The 20,804-nt window shown below is 36.1% G+C and overlaps 1 protein-coding gene and 1 long non-coding RNA gene across 4 annotated transcripts in view; one reads left to right on the plus strand and one right to left on the minus strand.

Annotated features, from left to right (window-relative positions):
* Window positions 1-20,804, minus strand: part of KCNH7 (potassium voltage-gated channel subfamily H member 7) — a 484,953-nt gene that overhangs the window by 405,764 nt on the left and 58,385 nt on the right. The gene's annotated exons all lie outside the window — the stretch shown is intronic.
* The window catches only part of LOC122481392, a 46,200-nt gene continuing 32,229 nt past the window's right edge, over window positions 6,834-20,804 (plus strand). Inside the window, exons 1-2 of the long non-coding RNA XR_006296843.1 lie at window positions 6,834-7,531; window positions 16,942-17,024. This is a non-coding gene — a long non-coding RNA (uncharacterized LOC122481392). The remainder of the gene's footprint in view (window positions 7,532-16,941; window positions 17,025-20,804) is intronic.

Below are 20,804 nucleotides of genomic sequence, written 5' to 3' on the forward strand. Positions count from 1 at the left end.
CTTACTGCTTCACCTTGCACTTTTGTTATGATGGCTTCTTTCCTTAAACCTCATGAAACAACCTCTGCTCGCTTCAAACTTCCTTCTGCACCTTCCTCTCCTCTCTTAGCTTTCATAGAATCAAAGTGAGTTAGAGCCTTACTCTGAATTAGGCTTTGGCCTAAGAGAATGTGGTGGCTCGTTTGATCCTCTATCCAGAACGCTAAAACTTCCTCCAGATCAGCAATAAGGTTATTTTGCTTTCTTCTCATTTGTTTGCTGGAGCAGCCCTTTTGATTTCCTTTAAGATCTTTTCCTTTGCATTCACAACTTGGCTAACGCTTTAAACAGACTCAGGAGGTCTACTTTTCAACATGCCTTCCTCACTCAGCTTAATCATTTCTAGAATTTGATTTCAAGTGAGAAATGTGCAACTTTTCCTTTCACTTGAACCCTTACAGGCCAGGGTTACTAACTGGCCTAGTTGCTGTATTGTTTTGTCCCAGGAAATAGGGCAGCCCAAGGAAAGAGAGAGAGGGGGGGATGGCCAGTTAATGAAACAGCCAGAATAAGCACAACATGCATCAATGAAGTTTGCCATCCTATACGAGTACATTTCATGGTGTCAAAACAATTATAATAGTAACCTCAAGGCTCCCTGACCATAGGTCACCATAACAAATATAATCGTAATAAAAAAAATTTAATATTGTGAGAATTATCAAAACGTGAGACAAAGACAAAATGAGCAAATGCTATTGGAGAAATGGTACTGATAGACTGCTCTATGGGATTGCCACAAACCTTCAATTTGTAAAAAATGCAACATCTGCAAAGTGCAATAAAGCAAAGTACGATAAAATGAGGTATGTCCATAGCTTATGGGGAAAGTGTTGTAATACATTCACAATGTTAACTAATTGTGTAGCATGCAGCAGATAATTTCTTAATGCTGTAAATACAGCTTATGATGATAGAAACTTTATATAACAATTCCCTGACATAGTTAAGAAATATGATGTATTTCAGTGAGAATCTAAAGTAGATTTTCAGTATAAGAACAACTTTACATATTAAACATGTCTCAAGTTTGCACATAATACTTTATTCTGACATATACTGATTAAAGATATAATTAGTGGCCTGAACCATTATTCAGTAGTTGATTTAAATTTTTATCAATCTCAACAACTTCTCCTTATATTAGAATTACATGTGTGCAAGACATTTTTTTATTGAATCTTCAGCTAATGCTTATTTCTTTTATGGATTTTTAATAATTCTGCAAGCCCATAAGGTCTGTGATCCTTAGGATGGAAAGGTATAATCATTTAGTCATGATTAAAAGGGAAAAATATTATAAATTTTGATTTTAGGCGAAGTTATTAAGATCCCTTCATTAGTCCTCTAAATGCTATCTTTTGAGTCATATACTAGTATTCTTAATGTGATCAAAAGTAGTGAATCACTTGTCTTTCAAACCTAATTGCACCAGAAATGGTAAGTATCTGGGATGCGTACGAATACATTCAGCTTCAATTTTTTTTCACTGCATTTATTTCATTACAGCATCTGCTGGACAAGGATTTTCCTTTTAGATATATACTCTATTGAATGCATAAACACAGTCATTTTGAACAACTTACTTAAAATGTCTCTAGATACGCATGCTAATAAAACTTCCTTAAATCAGCACAAAGTATTATTTTCCAATTACAAACAAAACATTATTTATATGTAGAGCAGCAGGTAATTATAATTTAGATATCATTCTAGTTGCTTGGCCGTGATTTCTAAGTTTATGAGTGTTTTGTAAAAGTTTCCTACGTAAGAATCACACCACTACATTACAGCAAACCTAAGCTTGTTTTTCCTATTCTATAAAACTGACCAAACAATGATCTTTGGCCACATAATATCTATCTAATCTATCTGTGTCTGTATTTTCTTCAACTACCTTTTTTAATGTTTTATTTAGTTATTTTCAGAGAGAGAGCAAGGGAGGGTCAGAGAGAGAGAGAGAGAGAGAGAGAGAGAGAGAGAGAGGGAGAGAGAGAATTCCAAGGAGACTGCACTATCAGCACAGAGCCTGATGTGGGGCTTGAACTCACAAAGTGTGAGATCATGACCTGAGCTGAAACCAAGAGTCAGATGCTTAACCAACTGAGTCACCCAGGGGCCCCACTTCAACTACTTTTGTACCTATGTTTACATTGATATCTACATCAGGGATTCAGTTAGAGACCCACTCAAGCAAGCTTAAATGAAGAGAGACTTTTTGTAAGCATAAGATAGACACTGCAGATATCTACATGTGGCGAACATCTATTTCTTTATCTGCTTGGCATTCTTCCCTTCTTTTTCTGTGGAAATGTCCCTCCCCTTCTGACTTCAAAGTTGTAGTTCCAAAGTCCCCATATTCTTATAGTCTAAACACATGACCATACTTAGGATAATTAGGAACAATCTCAAGCTGTTTTCAAACTAGAACGTACAGAACAGAGACTGTTTCTATCAGGCAACAGCACTATGAGAAGTGAGTCCCCAAAGGCAAAATATCTGTTACAACAACTATAACAACAGCTGATATTTGTTGAGTTCAGACACTGCAAGTACTAAGCACTTTAAATGTTTTACAATCCTATCTTTAGTCACCACATTACATAAGTGAGCAAACTATAACTTGGAGTTGTTAACCAAGCCTTAGTGCATGTGAGGGATGGTATGGTATTTGAAGTCAGGCAGTCTGATCTTAATCTGGTAAGATATTTTTTAAGTTTATTTATTTTGAGGGAGTGGGCCAGAGAGAGCAGGAGACGGGCAGAGAGAGAGGGAGAGACAGAATCCCAAGCAGGCTCCATGCTGTCAGTGAGGAGCCTGATGCAGGGCTCGAACTCGTGAACTGTGAGATCATGATCTAAGGATCAAGGTTCCATCGCTTAACTGACTGAGCCACCCAGGCACCCCAGTCTGTTAAGTTTTAACAGTACCTTCCCCTCCTGCCACTGACAATGGTGTGAGAATGTGATGTACCTCACGCAGGAGTTAGTCAAGAGTATCTGGTGTATTTGAGTCTGTGGCTCCAGTTGCTTCTCAGTTATGGGTACATGAGTGGTCCAGCCTCTGCCCTTTCTATTGTTATGTTTGTTTAATTATTCCTTTAATTCTGACAGAAACTCTCATTCTTCCAGTAAGTCTCAGCTGCCTCCCCCCCACGCCTGCCCCAACCTAGTTTGAATTGGTTGCTGATACTCCAAGGAAAGTAAACAGTAAATGTGAGTCCCTCAGAGATGGACAGAGGATTTGGGAAACCAAGATCCAGGGTTGCTCTTTCTCTCCCAAGGGGCAACAAGTCTCCATTCTTTCCCCATCCTCTCTATTCTTTAGATCTCCTGCCCCTCCGCCCCCGGTCCCTCTGTCTCTCAGCCTGGCTTCACTCATCTATACATTTTACTGTCAATGGCCAAGACTTTGATTTTTCCCTCAGTTTTTTTTCCCTTTTTTCCCTATATACTATATATCTCCTTTTATTACTATTTATTTTTCATGACCTGAGCTGAGGTCAAACACTTAACCAGCTAAGCCACCAGATGCCCCTACAATTCCTTTTAAATGGATCATGAAATAACATATACATGAATGAGTCCTTGTTTTAACATCTGGGCAGCAAATAACTTAAGCTAATGAAGCTCATGTTAGAAAGGGAAATGCCTAGGACAGGGGTAAGAGTAGGAAGTGTGAGAGCAGTGAGAAGAAAAGGAGCAGTTTTTAGATTTGTTCTGGTCTACTCAGCAGAGGAAGAATCAACAAAGACCATGGTACAGATTGGAGGCCTCTTCTCAATCCTAGCAGTATTGTGCACATCACTCATTTAGAACTCGTTCTAACGTGTCAAGTGTTTTTTGATACGTTATTAAAGTTTGGACTCCTTTAAGAAATTCTGAAGAAAGTTGGCTGGAGCCACGAGAATTGGATTTTAGTCATACTATCTCTGTGCCCCAAACTCATTGTTTATATAATAAGTATCTTAACTCCTGGCCTTTCTACTTTAGAAAATCCATGAGACATGAAATTATATAATTAATGTGAATATCTGTAGAAAAACTGTAAAGATATAGTTAAACATGGGAAATATGTTTTTTAAATTTATTTATTTATTTTGAGAGAGAGAGGGAGCAGGTGTGAGTGTGTGGGGGGTGGGGGGCGGGGGAGAGACAGAGAGGGAGAGAGAATCCCGAGCAGGCTCCATGCCATCAGCACAGATCCCGATGGGGGCTCGAACTCACAAACTTCAAGATCAAGACTGAGCCGAAATCAAGAGTCAGACATTTAACTGACTGAGACTTCCAGGCACCCCATAAGACATGAGACATGATTCTCAACCTGTGTTTTATTCAGAATAAGCAGTCAATATATTCTATACAATTAAGAAACTATTATTTCAGCAGTTCATTCAATGTGACTAAAAGAAGATTCAGCCACTAAAATAACAGATTCATGATGACATCTTGAAAGCATTTTATTATATGATAGATAGACTAGAGATGATAAGATCCATCACTGTTACTATAATTCTTCCTCTGTCCAATATATTTTCCACCCTTCAAAGTGTAGTTCAGGAAAGATGTCACAAAATCCCCTGCAAATGATGCATTTCTTTTAACTGCTATAACTTTGTCTGAATTATACAAATTGACTATCATAAAGGAATGTACACTCTTTTAAGACAGCAACCATAGTTCACTGAGCACTATTCTGAGTAACTCAATAAACACTAAAAATACTATTTCTGAGTCATTTCCAATCACTGAACTGGTCAGCATCTTTAAGGCAAAGTCTTGCATCTGTATTCACTCTTACATCAATTACCACTGTGCCATTTTGCATCCCATTTATGATAAGCCAAGTAGATACAATTGTTCATTGTAAATAGCATCTGCTCAGCATCCCTTCAACATTATTCATTATCATTATTTAAAACTGCACATTATTCACTGCAACTTACACAGTATGTTTCTTTCTCATTTCTACCACTATGCTGATACTTAAAATGATCAGAAAAAAATTCCCAAATTGGTAGAGTATAAAGTGGTCAGAGCCTGATGCCTTAGCAAATAGTAAATGTCTGAGTGAACTGGACAGGGGAAAGAAAGGAGGGACTAGGGATTGGTTAATAGAGAAGAATGGCCAGGGGACATAGAGAGTGCTACAAGTTTTGTCGGAGTTAGGTTGATCACCTGGTGGAAAATTAACTCGAAGGAAAGCATTTGCAGCAGGAGTGTTTTATACTGCTTGTGCATATTGGTTCTTTCATTCATTACATATTTATCTAGTACCTACTGTGTGATGACTACTAGAGTAGCCTCTGTGGATAAAATTTATTGTTTTTGTTCTTAATTGGACGCATCTTTAAACAATGCAGCAAGTACATAATGGATCAAGGAGAGCATAATGAAGGTGCTTTAGGGTTTAGGTGTGAATGGAAGGAGGGGGGCAGTTCTCTACCTGAAGGAAAGATTTTATACCAGTAGACGGTGTTTGTAAACTTCTTTCTAGTATTTTTCTTTCTAAACACTTGCCTTTTCCTTTGTTTATATTTTCCACATCAGAAGTGGGTAAATATTTTTCAATAATGTATTACTATGACTAAAAATTTCCTTAAGGTTTCATGTGAATCTCAAGCCAGAGAAGTGTAAGGCAGGAACTGGGAAATCTACAGGCAGTATGCTGTCTTGGAAAATTGCATATTATAAAAGAAAAATATCAACATCTACAATAACCAGTGATGCTTTCATTTTATGACTGGTATGACTATAAAAATTCAAGGCACAAGGTAGCCATATTTTACATAAGTACTAATAACGAAATCCTTTATAAGGGAGTATCTTTCTTCACATATTGTCCTTAATAGCATCTTATAACTAGACAACATATTGTATTTTCTTCTGGAATTATCTAAATATTGATAAAGTTGATAGAAACTAGTATAAGCCAGCAAGATAATTCTAAGGTATCATTAGAAACCGATTAAAATTGAAAATGATACCTAAATGCTTTCAAAAATGCATGAAACAGACTGATTGATCCACTTAAATTACATGCAGGCATAAATAATCACCACTTTAAAATTACCACAAGAACAATGGCTAGAACAGAATTGACGGGGATAAGCCATTGACTTGGATATTAGATACCTAGAAAAAAAATTTATTTATAAGTAATTTTTCCAAAACTAAAGGCATTTACCCAAAGTAAATGTAAAAAATCTCTAAGCAGATACAGTTTCAAATTTAAATTTATTTTCTAAAATTCATGATATTTTAGTATGTTATGAAGCATCATGTATAAGTTTACTCCAGCCAAAATAAATTTATGTTAAATAGGCAAGGCGAGCCTAGCCAACATATTTTGGTTAGCTAACATAATTTTTTAAAGCTGCTATATTTTTAAATTGTTAGACATATATAACCATATAAACATCAAATAGAGCCATAAAAGGAAGTTCAAAAAATATTAAAATGTCATAATACTAACATGAATATTTACAGGGATTTTATTTTGGTCGATGTGACTAGGAAAAGGATATGAAAGGAGGAAAGATAATACAGGCGAGCAGAAAGTAGACTAGTCTGCTACTAATGCCAACATTCAACAACAAACTTACTCCTCAGAGGGTAAGAAGGAGGAAGAGAAAGAAACCTAAATAGGACTGAATTCAAAGTACTGGAAGAGGAATATTAACAGAACTAATTTGAAAGAACAGGCAATTCACAAATTGAAGGTTGACTACCAAGAGACATAAAAGTATATGAATATGAATGTTGATAGATTAATCAAAACAAAACTTTGCAGGCCATTAAAACTGAAATAAAATGATTAGAATCTTAATTATTTGGGACAGGTTTTCTGAAGCTGGGTTCGATTTTTATAAACTATGCCTGTATTTTCTACCCTATGGAGAAACACAACAATCTTGAGCAACTAGTGCCCCCCATCTACTTCTGAAATCAAAACTCTCTTATCTATCAATTTCATAGCAACTGTGCAATCAGGTTCCAATCAGATTCCATTCAGCCATGCCAGGTTTGGCTTATGGGTATGGATATGTGGTGGGGGGGGGAAACTGAAGAGATGAAAGAGACATTATTACTTTCTCAAGCAGAGAATGGGAAAGGCCAGTAGTATTCTTTAAAGAAGAAAGAGCAAACAAGTACTTCGGAAGTGTCAATTTCTGCAGCCTCTTCATAAGCTTCATTGGCCAGGAGCAAGTCCTCCAGCTCTTCTTGCAAAGTGTAAAAAGCAAGCTAAACCATTCCCTCTGCCTGCCCCTCACGCCCCGCCCACACATGGTCCAATCATCAATCACCATTTCTGCCCAAGGGCAGTCTGCACTGGTGCAAAAAAGGAAAACCAGGAGGGGTGAAGAGGAGGGATTGGTTAAAGAGAGAGCTTCCCCGGAGTTCTATGGTTGCTATAGTAACAGCTTCTTTTGTTTATACATACTCAGAACAGCTGCTTCCTTTGGGTTTCTGGTGGCAGGGATATTATAAAGGTAACTGACAGGGGAAGAAGCGCCACTCTGACCACGGAATGGTTAACATAGTGAGATTATTCTTATTTAACTGGGCTTAACTTTATATTTGGGTTAAATGGGGGTTTCGAATGTTGGCAACCAGATGTTTTAAAAGATGAATTCCACCAAAGAAAGAACTAGGTGCGCTAGGACCTGCAAAATGTCTTATGCTAATCTGAACAAGACATCCACTCTCTTGTGCCTTTAAAACTCAAAACTCTCCATTCTCTTTTTACCTGGTGTGCAAGCTCCCTGGGAGGTATTTTTCTTCTGTGGAAATACCCACAAATTTCTGTTCACCTTTCCAAGTCCTAATTAATTCCTCTAATTAGAGCTTTTTCTGGGTGCAACCATTTACAAAAGTGAAATGCCGCTTAAAAACAAATTTAATGAATTCTTGCAAACAATATTCATTGAATTAACAGTCCTGCTGTCCACATACTGCTATTACAACTAGCCTATTAAGGCCTTCTATAGATCTTGGTAAAGAAGGGCCATCTCCAAAGGAAAGGTAGAGATAAATATGGAACAAATGAGGTATCTATCTAAGTAATATGGACAAATACGGTTTTATTTTAAGGAAGATACCCTACCAACATATGTAAAGATGTATATGTGCATGTGTACATGTGTGTATTTATATGCATATGTGTGTGTGTGTGTGTGTATGGAATGAAATAGAAACCCAATGGGTTAAAAATATTGAAGCAGGATATTAAAAATTGCATCTGCTAGTTGAGTAGTCAAATTTTGTAAACACACAAACTTAAGATGCAAATAAGCAAAACAGGAGGAACAGATGTCCTTATAAACAAATTAATATTGTACATAGGTGTACTATCGTGTTTCTGATCCTTTGGGATTTTGGAAAAGTGCAATATGAAAGCAAAACGATGCTCCTGTTTTTTAATTAAAATTTATTCATCATTTGCCTAACAAAGGCTTTTAAACTTTGAATTGTTAGTAAAGTCCATGAAATATTTGGTTGGTTTCATTTGCCAATCTCAGGTATTCAGAGGTGGTACATCTTAAGCCCCAGTTGTTGCAATTTGATTACATATTTGCTTGAGAATTGTCATTACAATCTAGTCATTTTATCTCTACACAGCATAAAATCTGAGTGAACAGACTGATTCAAAATGGGAAGAAATCTAAAGAACAGTAAAAATGTTTATTTAATTAAATATAGAATTCTTGAATATTGCTATTGGATCTTGTATGTATATTTATTTGACTTATTTAATAATGGTATTTTAGAATCCAAAGACTATAAATTTCAATTCATTATAAATTACTAAAGATGAGGTTTGAGTCCAAAAGCAAGCACAAGAATTCCAATTTCTCTGCTTTCTGACACCTTCATTTGGGGAAAATGGCTTAACCTCTTTAAGTAACAGTCTCAAAAACTACCAAACAATGGTACTAACACCTTTGAGGTATGTTTCTGAGAGAATCAATTAAGATACGACAAAATCACATGGTTTGAAACTATAAATATCCTATGATACTGCTCTAATAATAAATATTATTATGAGAAAGTATCCAGTTTTTATTATTTTTCATCTCACAAATTTTCACTTTTACTCTCTTCTCAAGTCTTGTATATTACAATATGGTGATGACATTCAAATCTCTTAACTTAGTCAAATTTTCTTCCAAACTCCAGACCTGAATTTTCCAAAGGTGAGGTCAAATGCCATTGCTGTATGAAGTTTTCCTCAATTCCTTCCCCCACATTTGGGGACACCTACGTGGTCCTTTCGTACTCACGTTTGGCTTTATGCCATTTTTCATGTTTGTGTATTTCTGATTGTCTTGAGAGATTTCTAGACATATTATTTATTCAATTTAGTGTTCACTCTAGCAACTATTAAAATGAAGTTTAATGCGGAAGCTATTTTAAATGATTATAATTTCTACAAATTTAAACAGTTTTCAGATAACTATGTATAACTTCTGATCTATCAATAAAGGAAGTCTAGAAGTGGTTTAGATTTTTTTTAATCTTTTGTCTGTATGTTCAGAATGTTTCATTTGAGTATTTTATGGATAGCTTTAAAATTATTTGTATAATTCTATGTAGTTTACAAAGAAAACTATTGCTGGAATATACCCAATGAGTAGTTTTGGCTCTTAAAAACAAATGTGCAAGGAAGAACAGGTTTTGAGGACAGCTGATGCTCGAGAATAAGGTATCTATCTGAGGACCCTGTTTAGTGGCCAGTTGAAGACGATAAGCCTACAAGTGGAGGTAGAGAAGTATAAAGGGAAGAACCTGTGTCCACAGTGACATGGTTGAGCTGCTGAATTGTCAACTCTGGATCTGTTCTACCTACAAAAACTTTGTGTTACATGAAACAATGAATCCCTTGTTGTATAAGCCCCTCGTAAACAGGTTTTCTGTTACTCTTGGCCAAAGACATCATAAAGAATGGCACAGGAATTCAGAGAAATGAGGTGATAATAGACCATGAGATCCCAGGGAAAGAAAGGGGAAATTAAGAGAATAGAGTCACAGTGACTTTCAAATTCTTATGAGCGAGGCTATACTTCTTTTGATTAGTCATTAATTTCCCTTTAATCTTTAAAATATATCCCTATTTTATTTGAGTTAGTAAATGGATTTCAGGTTCTTGAATCCAAACAATCCCTAAAAAAGAAAACACATTTTATCACATTCAGTCATCATAACAAAATAACTCTATAGATAAAATACAAATATATCCTCCATTTTATTTTGACTTAAAAAAAAAAAAATTAAATGGGAGACACAAAATCCAAAGCAGGCTCCAGGCTCTGAGCTGTCAGCAAAGAGCCCACCATGGGGCTCGAACTCAGGAACCATGAGATCATGACCTGAGCCAAAGTCAGACACTTAACCGACTGAGTCACCCGGGTGCCCCAATATTTCCTCCATTTTAGAGATGAGAAAACTGAGAATTGCAAAGTTCAATGCCAGTAAACACAGGAAAGTCTGAACTTGAACCCAAGCTATTCTTTTTCACCATACTTTGTCCTTCCATTGCATTAATTTTATCGCCTCATTATACTCTTTACAACTTCTCCAGTAACATCAATTGTATTACCTCTTGGTTTCACAAAAATGAAATCTTTTTTAACCTTTATCCTTTCTTTGTTCTAATTCATGCAGTATAGTATAGTTTCTCCTTTTCAAGTATTTATTAAATCTATCTTCCTTTTCCCCACTTTCCATCGGCCACAAATGTTATTAAAGTCAAGTGAGTACCAGAGCAGCCAGCTCAGATATAGCTGGAGACACATCAATCTGTTTCAAACCTAATATCCTCAAAGCCCTATTTCAATCACATAGAATCAATAGTGGAGGCCAATTAGGACTATAATTAAACTAAATACGACCTTATCGTTTACATCTCCAGCGTTTTGCCTCCCCTTTCTTTCTCCTAATTTAACAAATTCAATGCATTAAATATTCATTGTGTGTGTGTCAAAGTGAAAGATACTGTCCTTGTCTTTGAGCCGCTTATACAGTGGAGGAGAAAGACATATATACAGCTCAGACAAGAAAACCACCAGTTTCCATTCTTCCCATACAGAGGGAAAATGGATCCCCACACCGCTAGCTTCATCACCTCCTTGAAGCTTTGCATCTACTTTTTTCCTGGTAGCCAATTGTCATCGTTCTACCTTAACTGGATCAGTTCCTCAATCATTATAGTGACTTTTACCTACATTTATACACAACTGTACTTGGTGAATTCTTCTACCATATCAGAATTCTTCCTAGAGCAAATAAAAATAGCTATACTTTCTTAAATTAAATGATAAATTTGTAACAATCGAAGGATAGAGATTGTCTGTCCTCCAGTATCAAAAAAAGAGAGTCCTTGAAAGGAGACAACATGTCTTGCTAAAAATAAAAATAAATATGCATGTCAAATCAATATTTCCCATATCCTAAACTGGGAATTTCTGAATCTATAATACTCACAAATTTTGACAAAAATTTATAGACGTCTCCCTGAACTTTCATTAATTTATTCAATATACATGTATTAAATAGGTATTTTAGATACAAAGACAAGAAACGAGTTACTAGGTAGGCTTCCAGGAATTTATAACCGTGTAAAACAAATAATTCTTCTCATACCAAGGGAAGATTTCTAAATAAATTCTCAGTGGACACTAGCTTCTGTTTTCTCTGGGTCCCCTAATCTAGTAACTCACAAGAGCAAGTTTAATCTGACAGTTTTCAATGGTCAAAAAACTATTATATAGTTCAGTCAATATGAAACTAAAAGCTCCTTGAATATTGCAGTTACAAAAAAAGTATCATTCTAAATAATCCCAGTATATCTTTACAAGGAGCAGTAACACTTTTAGGAGTTGTGTCCTACCAACATGAACTAAAGGTTTTGTTAAACGACAGTGAAAAAAGGGGGAGTGTGAATTGTGTTAACTTATGACTCAGAAATAAAATGAAACAGAAAGCACACAGAGAAACAAACATAAATAAGAACCTCCTAAATCAAAACCAGAAACAGAAAGGGTAGAAATGAATCTTTTTATACATTTGAGGTCATTCTTCATATTGTAGCTAGAATTACACTTTATCAGAATCAGTATTATCACAAGACAATACTTAGGATCCATCAATTCTGATTATCAGCATTTTATAGATTTTTAAAACTTTATTACTAACCATTCAGTTTTTAATGACAATTGATTTGCAGTGAAATGCCTTTCGTTAAAAACATAGTAGGGAAGAACAGGGTTTTTTTCCTCCTTAGAAAAAAAGCTGAAGTTTATACTAAACGGCTACCTACTCAAAGAATTTCATCTTGGGAAAAGGCTTATCTAAGTGGTGGTATTTGCCGCTGTTCTATAACACTTACCCTGCAGGTAAGGTGGGAAACCTCAAGTGTCTTTTAACTTGGAGCCCTAAGATTTAGTGCCTCATGTACCACAAGCAAGGCTGTTCCCAAGATGGAATTGGCAAGTGGATGCTCCACACTTGTCTGTAGTGAGAAGTCAAGTTGTAAGAAGATTCCTTTAAACACAAACCTAATAGAATATTGCCCTCATACCAACCTGTTTATCATAGAAAACTTGGAATATGAAAATATATTGAAAAAATTCTGCATAATTCTACCAGCCTGAGATGAATGCTACAAATATTTTGGTGTCTCTTCGAGTCTCCTCATTTGTGAATGTGCACATATCTATTTACGTATAGCTTTAGAGTAACTTTTGTAAACATTATTTCAATGGTATTTAACAATGATAACTGATTTTTTGTAAACATCATTTTAATAGTAGCATAAGATTTCATATGTATGATATCTAACTTAACATATTCTCATTTTTGAACATTAACTTATCACCAGGCTTGACTGATATAACAGTGATAAACAGCACTGTACAGAAATTTATGCCACTCTTGAAATAACTTTCTTAACATATAATTTTTGAAAGATAAATTAATGAATATTTTAAAGACTTTAATGCATATCATCACATTCTCTGCTAGAAATACACTGCTCTTCTACTTTGTGTCCTCTACATCAGGGAGCATTACCGTTTTTTTTAAATATACTAGTTTACTTAAAAAAGAAAATCTGTGTTGGTTTTTCTTTGATTAATAGCAAGTCTAATGTCACTTTGAGCTGTCTTGTACTTTTTATTTCATTGTCCTTGTATTTTACATAATGTTTTGAGTTTTTGAGATTACATTGTCATTAGGACTTGTTCTTTGTTGCGCAGAAGGCTTTCCTCTTATGGTCTACTATGCTTTCCTTTCTACTCACGTATTATCCTTTGAGAAGTCATTGAAAATTTGTGGTTCTGAGCTATAGAACAGAAATTGACTAAAAATGGTTTCTACAACAAGAATAGCTTTCCCACTGATTAATCAAATGGTATAAATAAAATGGCTATTAAAAGGAAAAAGATTGATAAAGAGAAAGGAAAAAAAGAGAATATAAGATACAGAACCAGGGAGAAGAAAAGTAGAAAACATTTTTAGGAGCAAATGTTTATTGTTTTTGTTTATTTATTGACTTTCAAAGAGAGAGTGTGTGTGTGAGCTGGAGAGGGGTAGAGAGAAGGGGAGAGAGAGAGAGAGAGAGAGAGAGAGAGAAAACCCCAAACAGGGTCCACACTGCCAGCAGAGCCCAATATAAGGCTCAAACTAACGAACTGTGAGATCATGACCAAAGAAGAACTCTTGAGTCGGATGCTTAACCAACTGAGCCACCCAAGGGCCCCTGTTTACACTTTTTAAGCCATCAATACTGCATACCAGTCAACTCGAACTTCTTGGTGTCTGTTCATTTGTTGTTATACAACTCCATTCTCTATTTTTTTTAAACTACTACTGGTATAAGTTAGTGGTGTAAGTTAACATACACTTACTTTGTACTGTCAGAAATAAACTGTAGATTGAAGCTGGTTTAGAATGGAGGTCAGGATTGTGGATACGAGAGTCAAGGGCCCAGGCACGGACTTGGGTATATCCCCGAACAATTATTTAGGTTCTCCGTGCCTGATTTTACCATAAGACTGTTGTGAAGATGACAGAGTGAACACATGGAATGTACATCAAACAATGCCTAGCTAATGATAAACACTTGATACATACTGGCTGTCAATGATTAGTAAAGCTGAGATCTTAGTAAAATAAGGTATGAATTCAGTGTTATCATTTATTTATTCAGCAGACATTTATTGAACATACACTACTCTCCAGACCCTGTGAGAAGTGCTAGGAAAATAACTGATACTTTCTTAATGAACCTGCTCATATGTCCTCTGGAGGAGGTTTACTATAGGCATCACATGAACACAACCCACATGCACAAACTCATATCTAGGGAGGCCAAATCCACTGATTAACACAAATGATCTGAGCCAAACCAGCTTCTCTCTGGGAAGTGTAATTAAAATAATGAAAGACTGACCCAATTATCTTTGCATGAAGAGTTGAAAGATATAATAAAAGATATATTGATTTAAAGACTGCATTTAGGACCAAGTACAAGTGAAAAATGCTGGTAGGAGGGGTGAGGAGAGAGAGAACGAGAGGCAGAGGAAATAGAGGAAGAGAGAAAAGAAAGAGAAGACCATGGAGTTGCAGAGGGCAGATCAGGAAAGAGAAGAGAAAGATGACAGGAAAGGAGACCATGGAGCCTCTGAACGAGAGTTGTCCAGGATTTAACAGTTCCTCATTTCCTTTCCATGGGATGTGGATGACACATTCGTAATATATGCCATAATATTTCACTTCATACTATTGGGTGACAATGAGATCGGCTCTCATATCCTCATCGTATCTGTTACTGTTTCACTCTCATTTCTACTTGAGATATCAAGGTGGGGTTTTGTTTCTCATTCGTCAAAGAGCTAAAACTAAAGCAGTGCATAGTAGAGAAACATGAAGTAACTTGCTGATTTGGGAAAAGTATGGATGTGGGATCAGCTATTGTGCAAGAAGTTTTCTCTATGAACTCTCCCCTTCTGACAGTTACTATTTTCTTTCCGTCTCTCCCTGTTCTCAATGCTCTGTTGTTGGAACTGGATTGGTCCTTGGAGTCCAATGTCCACCTGCCATCCCAGGCTCCATACATACAGGCTGAATGAGTTATCATATAAGCGGGTCCCGGAATCTTTAAGATAATTCTGCTGTTCACTAAACAAGTATCACCGCTAGAGTACTCTCTTCCGGTGGCATAGGAAGTGGGAGACTGAATGTTGAACTTGAGACTAATCTCTGTTGCATGCGTTATATAAGCTAAGCGTTATGTTAAGTACTTTATGTACACTTACTATATTATCTCGTTTTATTGTCCAGCAATCTTGTGAGGTTTGTATCATCATTTTGTAATGAAGAAAACTGACACTTATGAAAGTGCAACTTTCCAATGACCCTAAGGCCAGTAGCAGAGCCAAGATTTTTAATCAGAGCAAAGACACATGGCTGTGAGCAAATTCACAGCAGGATGTCATAGGGAAAATGGTACCAGGTACTTTATTTTGGTCCCTTGTGTGAAACAAGGTAGACTAGTAGCATAAATTGAATTAACACCAATTGCATTATCCTGCTGAATACAATACTGAGTTGAAGCAGATTTTAAAACACGAGTTTTCTAAGACTGGCTATTGTCATTTGTTAAAATTTTAAAAAGACTCACTTTGGCCTACATACTGATTCTTTTTGGTATGCATTAGGTAAATGAATCATTAAACACAAATCCAATGTGTGCATTGAGAAAGATTTGAAGTAAAGAGTTTGGCAGTAAGCCTAACCTACTGCAAATTGCTTAAAAGAATAAACCAAAATGCATGAGAGACAGCAATGTACATGTACAGCAAGACTCCATGCTCAGTGAGCCACCAGAATCCCCATCAAGGTGAAATCATGCTGCAAGTTAAATCATGTTTGCATGAGAGCTAAAAGATTAACAATTAAATAAATACCAAAGTCAGTGGTGTGGTAAAACATCAGAACGCAGAACCACTGAAAATACATGAAGCGTAAGAGGATACATGTCAAAAGAGACACAAAAGAGAAGATTAACAAAAAGTAACATTTTCAGGGAAACCTGGTATCAAAATAGATGGGAATAAACACTGCTTTGCTTTGCTTCAGAATAACCTCAGGCATTCAGCCTTCTTTCTACTCTTCTAGTCACATATGGCTAATTGTAGGAAAGAGTTCTAAGAACAGACTAATGGTATGAGTAAGCATTTACCCCCTGCTCTTAATGTTTCCAGCAGAGGAACTTTTGGTAGCTTGACACTCTTGGCCTTTCGCCTTCTCTTAAGAAGCAATGCTTAATATTGAACTTAACAAAAAAGTATTATAAGGTCCATTTATTTGGCAGCTAAGCCAAACTTGCCAGATCTGGTTTTCATTGGTAACAAAACTGACCCAGCCATTTGACTCCTGCATCTAGTCTAAGTCTCCATTAGTTTCTCAATCAGGTAGAAAAGAAAAGGTATACTTTTTTCTTTCCTAAAGTTCAATAGCTAAGACTGATTATAGGGGTGTGGGTATAATATCTTATAATATCTTATAAATCTTTAAACTGTACATTATGACCACTCATGTATGTATAAAACCTATCCAGTGACAACTACTATAAAAAGGTTGTTTGCGGGCGCCTGGGTGGCTCAGTTAAGCAGGTGACTTTTGGTTTCCACTCAGGTTATGATCTCACAGTCATGAGTTCAAGCCCCGCATCAGACTCTGCGATCACAGCACAGAGCAGGTTGGACCCTCTACCTCCCTCTCTCTGCCTCTCCCCTGTTCACACACACACACATTCTCTCTCTCAAGAATAAATAAATATTTTTTAAAAATTTTAAGTTGTTTGCTTTATTTAATTTTGATTTTGGTATTTGATTTGTAGGTACTATGTAAAAAGGATATAGAATGACCAGTGAGGATTAAAAGGGCAAAGAGAGGAAAACAATCCTCTGGAGGAATTCTTGGGTAAGTAGGTAGGTGGCCGTGTCAATCTCATTATGCCCTGGGATGGCTGTAGAAAGACAAACGGTGAGGGTGAAGCATTTATTAAAAATAAAAATAAATGTGAAGTTGAAATACTAAGTTTTCAGATGAGAATAATCTGATCATATCCTATAATTCCATTAAAATTATAGCAATTTCAACAAATAATTCTCTAATGCTAATGACTCATTTAAATTTATTCTTCAATGCCAAGGAAATTGATGTTATACTAGAAAGTTTCCTACTTGGGCATGTACATGACAAATTGTCTATTAAAGAAGTATGAAAAAAAAGATGATTGAATACAAAGAAGAAAAAGGCCAAAGTCAAGCAAAGGGTTCACTTTTGACACAAATGAAAATGAAATCTAATGTAATGCAATACTTGCTATGACAGCCTAATTTCCATAGTATTTTGAAATATAATAACTTTGTGGACAATAACAATATCTTAATATTACTACAATTAGGTAATATGTCCCAATCCCAATGCTAGCTGCAAGGCTTCTCAATTAGAACTCACCAAAATGCATCATTTTCCTTATGCTGGATAAGGAAACAGGATGGAAAAGGTCATTTTGTCAGTGTCACATGGTACAGTTGGGAGAGCTGGGACTCCAACCCAGGTCTCTCAGATCTCAAGCCTGTGATCTCTGCGCTATGCCACATTTAATGCCTTACACATTTTAAAATAAATTTCCCCATCTTTTCTTCTACTGTTTTCCTTTCTCAATTCCCCATTTCTTCACTCATTCACCTGACTCCTTGGATCAGCCTTGATGGAGTCCCACAACTGCATTCCATCAGCCCCCAAGTCTACATCTACCCTCTCCTGCCTGTCCCACCCTGGGAGGTTCCCATCACTTCTTTCCTGCAACAGCAGCAGAAGCGCCCATACATTCATACTGCACGAACAACCTTGTTAATCTTGTTTACACATATATCATTGTTTTTTAAATGTTTATATTTGAGAGACACAGACAGAGAGTGTGAGCGGGGGAGGGGCAGAGAGCAAGAAGGCAGAGGATCTGAAGTGGGCTCTGTGCTGACAGCAGAAAGCCCAATGCAAGGCTCGAAATCACAAACTGTGAGATCATGACCTGAGCCGAAGTTGGACGCTTAACTGCCTGAGCCACCCAGGCACTTCTATATATGTGTGTGTGTGTGTGTGTGTGTGTGTGTGTGTGTGTGTGTGTATACCATTATTATATATATGGTATATATATATAATATATATATATATATATAATGGTATATTATGGTATATATATGGTATATATAATACCATTATTATGTTCCACATAATCCATTTCATTTTGCTAACAACTTTCAACAACCCTTTTTTCCCTATAAGGAAAGGCAAACTATGAAGGATAGTTTTTTTTTTTTTCTGTGAAGGGTCAACCAGGAAATATTTTAGGCTATATGAATCACATGGTCTCTTGCAACTGTTCAACTCAGTTAATACAGTGCAAAAGCAGCCAGATGACAATTTGTCAATGTGAGCCACAGACTCATGTAAGTGAGTGTGGTCCTATTCCAATAAAATTACACTTAGGAAAACAAGACAATGGGCCAGATTTGGCCCACAGACTATATAGTTTATCAGCTCCTGGTACAGGGTAAAATAAAAATAAGAACTTTCACTTGTTCTTCAGGGCCTTTATAAATTAATAAAGTAAAGTAAATACTGTTAATGAAACATTTAATTCAGCACGTCAAATTGCTACGGAAAGGCCTACTTCATAGCCTTTCTTTCATGGTCAAATGTCATGAAAGAATTATGTACACAAAATATTCACTTTTCCCTGTTCTAACCACCACCCTTCATTACATTCTGCAACCTTGCTTCTTCCACTCCCACTAATGTTGGTGACACTAAGTTTTATAGTTAGAACTGAGTTCATATACCAGCTTATTAGCTATTTGACCTTGGGTAATATATTTAACATCTTTGATTCTAGGTCTTTTCATCTGTAAAATGAGTATAGTAATAATATTGCTATCGTGAAGACTGAAATAAACAGTCACATAAAATGTAAAATAACATAGCCACATATATACATAGCAGATGATAATGAATGTTACCCCCCTTTTCTTCCCCTCGCTCAAGTCACCATTAACAAATCTAATCCACAGCTTATGGGCTTTTTTAAACTTGATTCTTCTGATTTGACGATGTCGATCACTCTTTCTTGGAAAGCTTCCAAGAGCACCTGCTATCACTCTGACTGCTCTTTCTCAGTCCTTTTGGCCAGCTCTCTTTTCTCTGCTTAGCTATCTATATAACCTTCCGCCCAAAGTGGGCTTTCTCTTGATTTTCTTAGGCCTGGCTCCTTCCTGCCATATGGACCTTACACATCACATCCCAGAGAGGCTCCTGTGGTCACTTGATCCACATTAGCCCTATGTTACTGTCCCTCCCATCAACCTCTTTCAACTCTCTGCATAACCTTTGTCACTAACTGATATTTCCTTCTGGGTTTTATTTGTTTATTATCTCCCTCCACCAGAATGTAAACTTCAAGCACCCATTCATCACTCTTTCTGAAGCATTTAGAACATTACCCAGTATATAGCAGGTGCTCAATAAGCACTTCTATAATTGAATTGTATCGACATCTGTATTCCCCTGGGTTCTGACCTTAGCCCATATGTCCCTGAGCAAAATGATCTACTCCCAGAACTTTGAGTACAAAAATCATTACAATCATGAACCGTTACCTCTCACCCCCAGAAACCTCCCTTCTTTTCTCCCTTCACTTTGACTGCTAATGCAGTTATTTTTCTAACTTGTAAATCTGATCTCTGAACATCTTGAATTAAAATCCTTCAGTGGTTCCTCACTGCTTGCAGAACAAAATGTAGATTCTTAAATTTATCAGACAAGATTCATCCCTCGTCTAACTTTCCAGTGCTCTTCTCATCACTTCTCCAGATAAAAAATATTAATGGTTTGCTAAACTTTTATTGAGTTCCTACTGTGAATACAAAGATTGAAAAAAAACAAAAGTGCTTCCTTCCCACAAAAAGGAGGCTTTGTAGAAAAAAATCTAACCCCAATAAATTAAAGGAGAAGAGAGTTTCTCTTTATTGGGAGCCTATTCGTTTCCTAGAACTGATCTCTGTACAGGTTCCGTATATTTTTTTCATTCAATTTTTATTGCAAAGAGATTGTTATTATTATGTTATTTATCTAATGAAGTAACTAATATGTACGTTTCTTAAGGTCAAGAATTTTATCTGTTTTATTCACTTCTGTTTGCCCAACACTGTAGTGGGCATGTGAGAGACTCTCCATAAGTATTCTTTAAATAAATGGAGAATTAGAGAAACTAATTAATTTGTAAGTATTACATGATCAAAAAGCCACATGTTGGGATACCAGTCAGGTTTACTTCAGACCCTTTACTTTTCATAATCACATACCATGAGGCTTGGGACTGAATATTTTTTTTCATCTTGTAATCAGTGCATGCATAGAACCTGGCACAGGAAAATAACTAGGAAATCTTCTTTAATAAATAAACTCGTAAGGTTCTTCCCTCATAGAATAGATACCAAAAAATATATTTTATAACATGATCTAAAATACTTCTTTCAAAATTATCAAATCATGTAAATGGATTGACAGAGAATAAATGGACACATTTATTTATGTCATGTAACACTGATATTTTAGATACTCACATTTCAAAGTAATACATATGCTATCAGACATCACTGCCCAACATGATATTCTAAGATAGACCCTTGTGTCTAT

This window comes from Prionailurus bengalensis, chromosome C1, assembly GCF_016509475.1.
Source record: "Prionailurus bengalensis isolate Pbe53 chromosome C1, Fcat_Pben_1.1_paternal_pri, whole genome shotgun sequence".
NCBI lineage: Eukaryota > Metazoa > Chordata > Mammalia > Carnivora > Felidae > Prionailurus > Prionailurus bengalensis.